The sequence below is a fragment of the Oncorhynchus gorbuscha genome, unplaced genomic scaffold, assembly GCF_021184085.1.
Source record: "Oncorhynchus gorbuscha isolate QuinsamMale2020 ecotype Even-year unplaced genomic scaffold, OgorEven_v1.0 Un_scaffold_1292, whole genome shotgun sequence".
In the NCBI taxonomy this organism is placed as follows: Eukaryota; Metazoa; Chordata; class Actinopteri; order Salmoniformes; family Salmonidae; genus Oncorhynchus; species Oncorhynchus gorbuscha.
Genome location: NW_025746112.1, coordinates 30,038 through 40,353, shown reverse-complemented (window position 1 = coordinate 40,353; position 10,316 = coordinate 30,038).

The following is a 10,316-nucleotide window of genomic DNA, read 5'->3' as shown; positions in this document are numbered from 1 at the left end:
AACAGACTGAAACATATTAGTGTTGAGAAATCAATGGAGCCCCACTGTGGAAATGTCACATATGCCAACGGATAGCTCATCAAAATAAATCAAAATCAGCCAATGAATGATTCTGAAAGGTCAGGGGTCTTTATGGCTCAGGGCCCAGGGTGTTACCATAACAACCAACAGTCTTGTTAAGTATTGTATGGACTGAAATTGTATTTTGTAACTGGATTCTAAAGCGCTGAAAAATGATACTATGTTAGTATTTTCATAGGATTTGTTTTGAATCATGCTTCTGTTTTTGATTTTTCCAAAATATAGAAACATTGTATGGTTTTATTTTATGGGCAGAGGATGTGTACCAGGTCTGCCTTAATAACTGGAAGGGGACCTGCCTCCTATGAAAACAGGGTTAGCGGTATGTGTGTGTATAAGGGACTGAAGAGGTTAAAGTTCAACAACAGTAAAGAACAAGTTGTAAACACAAGTGATTCTCTGGGAGTCATAAGACTGAAAACACACATATGCACGTGCCTGCGCGCGCACACACACACACACACACACACACACACACACACACACACACACACACACACACACACACACACACACACACACACACACACACACGCACACGCACACAGCTATGTAGAATGTAATGGAAAAGAAAGGGGTGGCATCAAGTCTCAACAGGTCTAAGAGCCCCCAAGCTGCCCTCTGCCTAACTAGACTAAACAGATGTTAGCCTACATGTGTTTGTTACAATATGTCATATAACTATAGGACAACTAGATAGTATCTTATGATGAAGTATTATAATGTTATTTAAGCTGCTGTCTATTGATAGTGAAGTTATTACTGTTACTATAGTTACTATCTGGTTATAGATGGTTCAACCTGGATCGTGCTTTTCTTTGTCACCATCAGATGTGCTGTTCTGGTTTTTATAAAACACTGTTTCAGATTGTGTAATAGCGTTGTTCTCTACTACGTATTACAGTGTAAATCATGTATGTAGTCAGGAGAGTGAGGAAACCACAGATTCTCACAATATCTTCTTTCTGAATCATCTCAAATAAACAGCTCCATTTCAGTCTCTTGTCGTCTCTGGTGTGTGTTCTTGCGTGCGTCTATTAAAGTCTTCCCATGCTGACTCTAGTAAAAGTCTCCCTCAGCAAAGGAAAATAAGTACTCCATGTCCCTTGTTCTCCATGTTCCTCTTACACTACCTAGTTGTCAAAAACAACCGTATTATAGCTGCAGGCTTTGTTTTCTCTGACAGCCAGCAGGAAGAAGACATGTCACAGACCAGACCAGGCCATATTTCTCACTGAGGTTGTTGAGAAGATAAAGGAGAAGGAGGGGTATTTAACACAGTAGGGGATAGGTGGAGACTACAGTATGTAATTTAACACAGGAGGAATAGGTGTAGACTACAGTATGTAATTTAACACAGGATGGGATAGGTGTAGACTACAGAATGTAATTTAACACAGGAGGAATAGGTGTAGACTACAGTATGTAATTTAACACAGGAGGAATAGGTGTAGACTACAGTATGTAATTTAACACAGTATGGAATAGGTGGAGACTACAGTATGTAATTTAACACCAGAGGGAATAGGTGTAGACTACAGTATGTAATTTAACACAGGAGGGGTTAGGTGTAGACTACAGTATGTAATTTAACACAGGAGTAATAGGTGTAGACTACAGTATGTCATTTAACACAGGATGAATAGGTGTAGACTACAGTATGTAATTTAACACAGTAGGGAATAGGTGTAGACTACAGTATGTAATTTAACACAGGAGGAATAGGTGTAGACTACAGTATGTAATTTAACACAGTAGGGAATAGGTGGAGACTACAGTATGTAATTTAACACAGGAGGAATAGGTGGAGACTACAGTATGTAATTTAACACAGGAGGGAATAGGTGGAGACTACAGTATGTAATTTAACACAGGAGGGGATAGGTGGAGACTACAGTATGTAATTTAACACCAGAGGGAATAGGTGTAGACTACAGTATGTAATTTAACACAGGAGGGGATAGGTGTAGACTACAGTATGTAATTTAACACAGGAGGAATAGGTGTAGACTACAGTATGTAATTTAACACAGGAGGGGATAGGTGGAGACTACAGTATGTAATTTAACACAGGAGGGGATAGGTGGAGACTACAGTATGTAATTTAACACAGGAGGGGTGTAGACTACAGTATGTAATTTAACACAGGAGGGGATAGGTGTAGACTACAGTATGTAATTTAACACAGGAGGGGATAGGTGTAGACTACAGTATGTAATTTAACACAGGAGGGGATAGGTGTAGACTACAGTATGTAATTTAACACAGGAGGAATAGGTGGAGACTACAGTATGTAATTTAACACAGGAGGGGATAGGTGGAGACTACAGTATGTAATTTAACACAGGAGGGGATAGGTGTAGACTACAGTATGTAATTTAACACAGGAGGAATAGGTGTAGACTACAGTATGTAACAGGAGTAGAGAGAGAATGGATATGTTCTGTTATCAGGACTTAGTGAACTACAGTCCAAGACAGAAGAGTGTCCCAAATGGCACCCTATTCTCTTTATATATATTTTTAATTTGTTTTATTTAACCAGGCAAGTTTTTAAGAACAAATTCTTATTTACAATGATGGCCAACCCCGGCCAAACCCGGACGACGCTGGGCCAATTGAGCGCCTGCCCTATGGGACTCCCAATCACGGCCGGTTCTGAAACGGCCTGGAATTGAGTGTCTGTAGTGATGCCTCTAGCACTGAAATGCAGTGCCTTAGACCACTGCACCACTCGGGAGCCACTTGGAAGCACTACTTTGGACCAGTTTTGACCAGAGCTCTGTAGTGCACTACATAGGGAATAGAGTGCCATTTGGGATGCACTTTAAGACAGAGTGGGAACTTGTATAAACTCTAGTGGACTCGTGTTTTCCCTTGGACTGAACACCAACAGAGGAGTGAAAAGGGCCAAGTCTGAAGGTAGTCACTCATGCTCCTGTCTAGAGAAACAGGCACTGTAGGCTAGCAGGACATGCTCCTGTCTAGAGAAACAGGCACTGTAGGCTAGCAGGACATGCTCCTGTCTAGAGAAACAGGCACTGTCTGCTGCTCCTGTCTGAGAAACAGGCACTGTAGGCTAGCAGGACATGCTCCTGTCTAGAGAAACAGGCACTGTAGGCTAGCAGGACATGCTCCTGTCTAGAGAAACAGGCACTGTCTGCTAGCAGGACATGCTCCTGTCTAGAGAAACAGGCACTGTAGGCTAGCAGGACATGCTCCTGTCTAGAGAAAAAGGCACTGTCTGCTAGCAGGACATGCTCCTGTCTAGAGAAACAGGCACTGTAGGCTAGCAGGACATGCTCCTGTCTAGAGAAACATGCACTGTAAACTAGCAGGACATGCTCCTGTCTAGAGAAACAGGCACTGTAGGCTAGCAAGACATGCTCCTGTCTAGAGAAACAGGCACTGTAGGCTAGCAGGACATGCTCCTGTCTAGAGAAACATGCACTGTAAACTAGCAGGACATGCTCCTGTCTAGAGAAACAGGCACTGTAGGCTAGCAAGACATGCTCCTGTCTAGAGAAACAGGCACTGTCTGCTAGCAGGACATGCTCCTGTCTAGAGAAACAGGCACTGTCTGCTAGCAGGACATGCTCCTGTCTAGAGAAACAGGCACTGTAGGCTAGCAGGACATGCTCCTGTCTAGAGAAACAGGCACTGTAGGCTAGCAGGACATGCTCCTGTCTAGAGAAACAGGCACTGTCTGCTAGCAGGACATGCTCCTGTCTAGAGAAACAGGCACTGTAGGCTAGCAGGACATGCTCCTGTCTAGAGAAACATGCACTGTAAACTAGCAGGACATGCTCCTGTCTAGAGAAACAGGCACTGTAGGCTAGCAAGACATGCTCCTGTCTAGAGAAACAGGCACTGTAGGCTAGCAGGACATGCTCCTGTCTAGAGAAACAGGCACTGTAGGCTAGCAGGACATGCTCCTGTCTGGAGGAACAGGCACTGTAGGCTAGCAGGACATGCTCCTGTCTAGAGAAACAGGCACTGTAGGCTAGCAGGACATGCTCCTGTCTGGAGGAACAGGCACTGTAGGCTAGCAGGACATGCTCCTGTCTGGAGGAACAGGCACTGTAGGCTAGCAGGACATTCCACATGCAGGGCTGGGTCTGGTGGTGAAAACAGAGTAAGTAAAGTAAACACAGGAACACACACACACCAGGAACCCAAGCAGGCCCAGGGCCAGTAGCAACAGTACAGTGGAGTGTGTAAGTGTGTGTGTAGGTGTGTGACAATGGTTGTTTTAGAGGGCCGGTTTAAAGGGCCGGTTGAAAGAGCCAGTTGAAAAGGCCGGTTTAAAGGGCCGGTTTAAAGGGCCGGTTTAAAGGGCCGGTTTAAAGGGCCGGTTTAAAGGGCCGGTTTAGAGGGCCGGTTTAAAGGGCCGGTTTAAAGCTCCTAGCATGGGTTGGCTTCTTCGAACATCTCTGAGAAGACTGGTCTCTTTCTACCACTGACTGAGTGCTGTAGAGATAGCCTGGTCCCAGGTCTGTTTGTGCTGTGTAGCCAACTTCTATTGTCATATACACCAAACATCAGAATGACCATAAGAGTTGGCAACACAGCACAAACAGATGTGGGCCCAGGCTACTGTAGAGCTCTCAATCTAGTAGCAGGGACGGAATCTGGAGCTCAATTTATCACCCCTCCTCCAACCCAGCCCAACCCAAGCTAACCCCAAAACCCTGGAACCAGTGACCACACCATTAAGCATTTCTCTATGAACGTCAAACACGTTTCTGTGGTGATCTTTCTATTTTTGGCTGCTTCTATGATGGCCATGTTCGGGAATTGAGGTATTTGGTTCTGACTGGCTGAATGGGTTGTCTCCGGTTGTCTGGACTACTACACCATTTGGAATGTCTGGCATATGATCAAGAACCACTACAAAGAGGGGGGGAGGAGAGAGAGGGAGAGGGAGAGAGAGAGAGAGAGAGAGAGAGAGAGAGAGAGAGAGAGAGAGAGAGAGAGAGAGAGGATGAGAGAGAGAGAGGAGAGGAGGGAGGAGAGAGAGGGGGGAGGGAGGGAGGGAGAGGAGGAGAGAGAGAGAGAGAGAGAGAGAGAGAGAGAGAGAGAGAGAGAGAGAGAGAGAGAGAGAGAGAGAGAGAGAGAGAGAGAGAGAGAGAGAGAGAGAGAGAGAGGAGGATGAGAGAGAGAGAGAGAGAGAGAGAGAGAGAGAGAGAGAGAGAGAGAGAGAGAGAGAGAGAGAGAGAGAGAGAGAGAGAGAGAGAGAGGAGGGAGAGAGAGAGAGAAGAGAGAGAGAGAGGAGAAGAGAGAGGAGAGAGAGAGAGAGAGAGAGAGAGAGAGAGAGAGAGAGAGAGAGAGAGAGAGAGAGAGAGAGAGGAGAGGGGATGAGAGAGAGAAAGTGAGAGAGGGGGAAAGAGGGAGAGAGAAGAGGAGAGGAGAGACAGAGAGAGAGAGAGGGGGAGAGAAGAGAAGAGTGGTGGGAGGTTGAGAATGCTGGCAAAAGGTCATATATATATAGTGAGTGATGACCACACTATTAAAGAACGTCTAAAGAAGTGAGGAGGGAGGTTAGGGTGTTGTGATGAGGGAGGGAGATATTTATATATGTATAGTGAGTGATGACAACACTATTAAAGACGTGAGGAGAGAGGTTAGGGTGTTGTGATGAGGGAGAGAGATATTTTAGTGATTTCAGTGTGTTTGTTCTCATCCACCCAGATAAAGCCCAAATAGGACAGATCTTTCTCTCCCAACCCAGTTTTATAGGCACAACTAAACCTCTCTCCATCACCACAGGGAACGCTCATCCGATCGGCGTAGGATTGGGCTGAAACATTATGTTGTGAGGTTCCCTTGCATCTCCTCTTTCAATGTCTTTTTCACAAGCACACACACACACACACACACACACACACACACACACACACACACACACACACACACACACACACACACACACACACACACACACACACACACACACACACACACACACACACACACACACACAACGTTATACTGAATGTCAGAACATGTATTTCCTGGCTCTAAGGATCACATGATTTAAAGGAAGAACATGGGCCTCATCAAAACACCCACCAACTGTCTGTTTCACCATAAATGCAGAATATTTTCACAAGACAGGACACAATGCAACACACACAGACCATTTCACCTATTAGGCAGAAAAACAGTTACCAGAAGTTCATCCTGTTTAGCCTAGTGTTTTTGAAGGGAGGAGGGTGATGCCACTCAGAATGGGAGTAATTAGTGAAATATGGTGTTGAACCCAAAACTGACTCCAGATCAGTAATGAGATGCTGGTGCTGTCTGACTGTCAGTCTTTGCCCTACTTCATACACAGCTTGGCTGATACTGTACATAAATAGCTGGTGCATACATCCACAAAGGTCCTGCCAAAGTCAACAACCACACACATTCTCTGTCACTGACATGAGTTAGAGATTGACCCTATTCATATTACATCCAGGTTCAACCTGTCCATATATGGAATCTCAGCAGTCACCAACTAACAACAGAGGTGTCCAAAACTGCATCCTGTTCCCTATAGGGTGCACTATTTTTGACCAGGGCCCATTGGACTCAAAACGTAGTGCACTATGTAGGGAATAGGGTGCCATTTGAGACACATCCAGGTTAAGGAGGACATTGGGTTCCTGACCTGGCCTCGTCACTAAGGAATGGAAATTCCAAGAGTTCCTAAGTTGCCCCAGGTTACGGGAGAACTGACCTCAGATGTTCAGGAACTCCGATAGCGATCTAACATTCCAAACATTCCAACAGGAATCAATAGGCTGTTTGGTTGTTCACTCTAACTGGCCAATCAGCGACCAAGACAGGGGTAGAGGAATGAAGATATAGACCATGGGCCATGTGAGTGTTGGGCAGAGAGAGAGAGAGGTGTATGTGTGTGCGTGCGTGCGTGCGTGCGTGTGGCTGCGTTCATGCCTGATTCTATGTGTCTGTGGGGTGTTGTCCGTCTGTCTGAGCTCTCAGGATAGTTACTCAGTATCAGTTGGTAATCCTCCTTTCCTACAAACAGAGGTGTTCTTTCAATGTGGCCCCTTAAAGACCCTCCACTGACGCGGAGAGGTGACCCGTGACTGTGGAATCACATGCGTAGAGAACCCAAACAGGTCATTCTGGTCATCCTACACCATCTACACTGTTAGGTATGGTTTCATTAAATGGTCTAGGAGAAAAATACTTCTCCCCTTTGACCTAAAGCATCCTCACCCATTACTCACACACACATCTACCCTGTTATACCTGTTACCATGACCTGGGACTTAGCTGTTATACCTGTTACCATGACCTGGGACTTAGCTGTTATACCTGTTACCATGACCTGGGACTTAACTATTATACCTGTTACCATGACCTGGGACTTAGCTGTTATACCTGTTACCATGACCTGGGACTTAGCTGTTATACCTGTTACCATGACCTGGGACTTAGCTGTTATACCTGTTACCATGACCTGGGACTTAGCTGTTATACCTGTTACCATGACCTGGGACTTAGCTGTTATACCTGTTACCATGACCTGGGACTTAGCTGTTATACTTGTTACCATGACCTGGGACTTAGCTGTTATACTTGTTACCATGACCTGGGACTTAGCTGTTATACATGTTACCATGTTATCATGACCTGGGACTTAGCTGCTATACCTGTTACCATGACCTGGGACTTAGCTGTTATACCTGTTACCATGACCTGGGACTTAGCTGTTATACCTGTTACCATGACCTGGGACTTAGCTGTTATACCTGTTACCATGACCTGGGACTTAGCTGTTATACTTGTTACCATGACATGGGACTTAGCTATTATACTTGTTACCATGACCTGGGACTTAGCTGTTATACCTGTTACCATGTTATCATGACCTGGGACTTAGCTGTTATACCTGTTACCATGACCTGGGACTTAGCTGTTATACATGTTACCATGTTATCATGACCTGGGACTTAGCTGCTATACCTGTTACCATGACCTGGGACTTAGCTGTTATACCTGTTACCATGACCTGGGACTTAGCTGTTATACCTGTTATCATGACCTGGGACTTAGCTGTTATACCTGTTACCATGACCTGGGACTTAGCTGTTATACCTGTTACCATGACCTGGGACTTAGCTGTTATACTTGTTACCATGACATGGGACTTAGCTATTATACTTGTTACCATGACCTGGGACTTAGCTGTTATACCTGTTACCATGTTATCATGACCTGGGACTTAGCTGTTATACCTGTTACCATGACCTGGGACTTAGCTGTTATACCTGTTACCATGACCTGGGACTTAGCTGTTATACCTGTTACCATGACCTGGGACTTAGCTGTTATACCTGTTACCATGACCTGGGACTTAGCTCTTATACCTGTTACCATGACCTGGGACTTAGCTCTTATACCTGTTACCATGTTATCATGACCTGGGACTTAGCTGTTATACCTGTTACCATGACCTGGGACTTAGCTGTTATACCTGTTACCATGACCTGGGACTTAGCTGTTATACCTGTTACCATGTTATCATGACCTGGGACTTAGCTGTTATACCATGTTATCATGACCTGGGACTTAGCTCTTATACCTGTTACCATGCCCTGGGACTTAGCTCTTATACCTGTTACCATGCCCTGGGACTTAGCTCTTATACCTGTTACCATGTTATCATGACCTGGGACTTAGCTCTTATACCTGTTACCATGATCCTGGGACTTAGCTGTTATACCTGTTACCATTTTATCATGACCTGGGACTTAGCTGTTATACATGTTATCATGACCTGGGACTTAGCTGTTATACCTGTTACCATGTTATCATGACCTGGACTTAGCTGTTATACCTGTTACCATGACCTGGGACTTAGCTCTTATACCTGTTACCATGACCTGACTTAGCTCTTATACCTGTTACCATGTTATGATGACCTGGGACTTAGCTCTTATACCTGTTACCATGACCTGGGACTTAGCTGTTATACCAAGTTACCATGGCCTGGGACTTAGCTCTTATACCTGTTACCATGACCTGGGACTTAGCTGTTATACCTGTTACCATGTTATCATGACCTGGGACTTAGCTGTTATACCTGTTACCATGACCTGGGAACGTTCTGTTACTGACCTGCAACATCCTGTTACCATGACCTGGGACTTAGCTCTGGGTCAGTTATGGTGTGGGGTGACATTTCTTTGGGGGCCTGTTACCAGCCCTCCATGTGCTATACCTGTTACCAGCCTGGGACTGCCATTATACCTGTTACATGACCTCATTTCTTATACCTGTTACCATGCCCTGGGACTTAGCTCCATACCTGTTACCATGTTATCATGACCTGGGACTTAGCTGTTATACCTGTTACCATTTCTGGGACTTAGCTCTTATACCTGTTACCATGACCTGGGACTTAGCTCTTATACCTGTTACCATGACCTGGGACTTAGCTCTTATACCTGTTACCATGTTATCAACCTGGGACTTAGCTCTTATACCTGTTACCATGACCTGGGACTTAGCTAGATAATTTGCCAAGATTGGCATTTATTCCTTTGTGTTCCGCCCTGTCTCTTCACCTTGTTTAGGTTCACACGTGCACATGTGACATTGTGTATCGTCTGTCCTGCCGTGGAGAACGTTTTGCCTTCAAGATGCTGCATGAGCCGGTTTGGCGTCTGGGTCAGTTACAGGTGTGGGGTGACATTTCTTTGTGGGGGCGCACAGCCCTGCAGTCTGTGGCCTGACTGCCATTGGTATTCCTCTGTGACTAGAGGATTTCAGTTATTCCCTGTTTGGACTTGAATAAACTCTGTTTCTGTTAAGTGGGGTCCTCTTTCACCTGCATGACAGAAGGAACCTGACTGCATTAGGAATGGACCCAGCCCCTTCAGACGCTAACTGCCTCGAATCCAAGAGCAATGCTCGACCTCATGTGGCTGGAGTGTGTCAGCAGTTCCTGCAAGAGGAAGGCAATGCCTGGCCCGCCCAGTTTCCCAGACCTGAATCCAATTGGACATCTGGGACAACATGTCTCGCTCCATCCGCCAACGCCACGTTGCACCACAGACTGTCCAGGAGTTGGCAGATGCTTTAGTCCAGGTCTGGGAGAGATCCTCAGGAGACCATCCGCCACCTCATCAGGAGCATGCCCAGGCATTGTAGGGAGGTCATACAGGCACGTCCACACACACTACTGAGCCTCATTTTGACTTGTTATACGGAAGGACA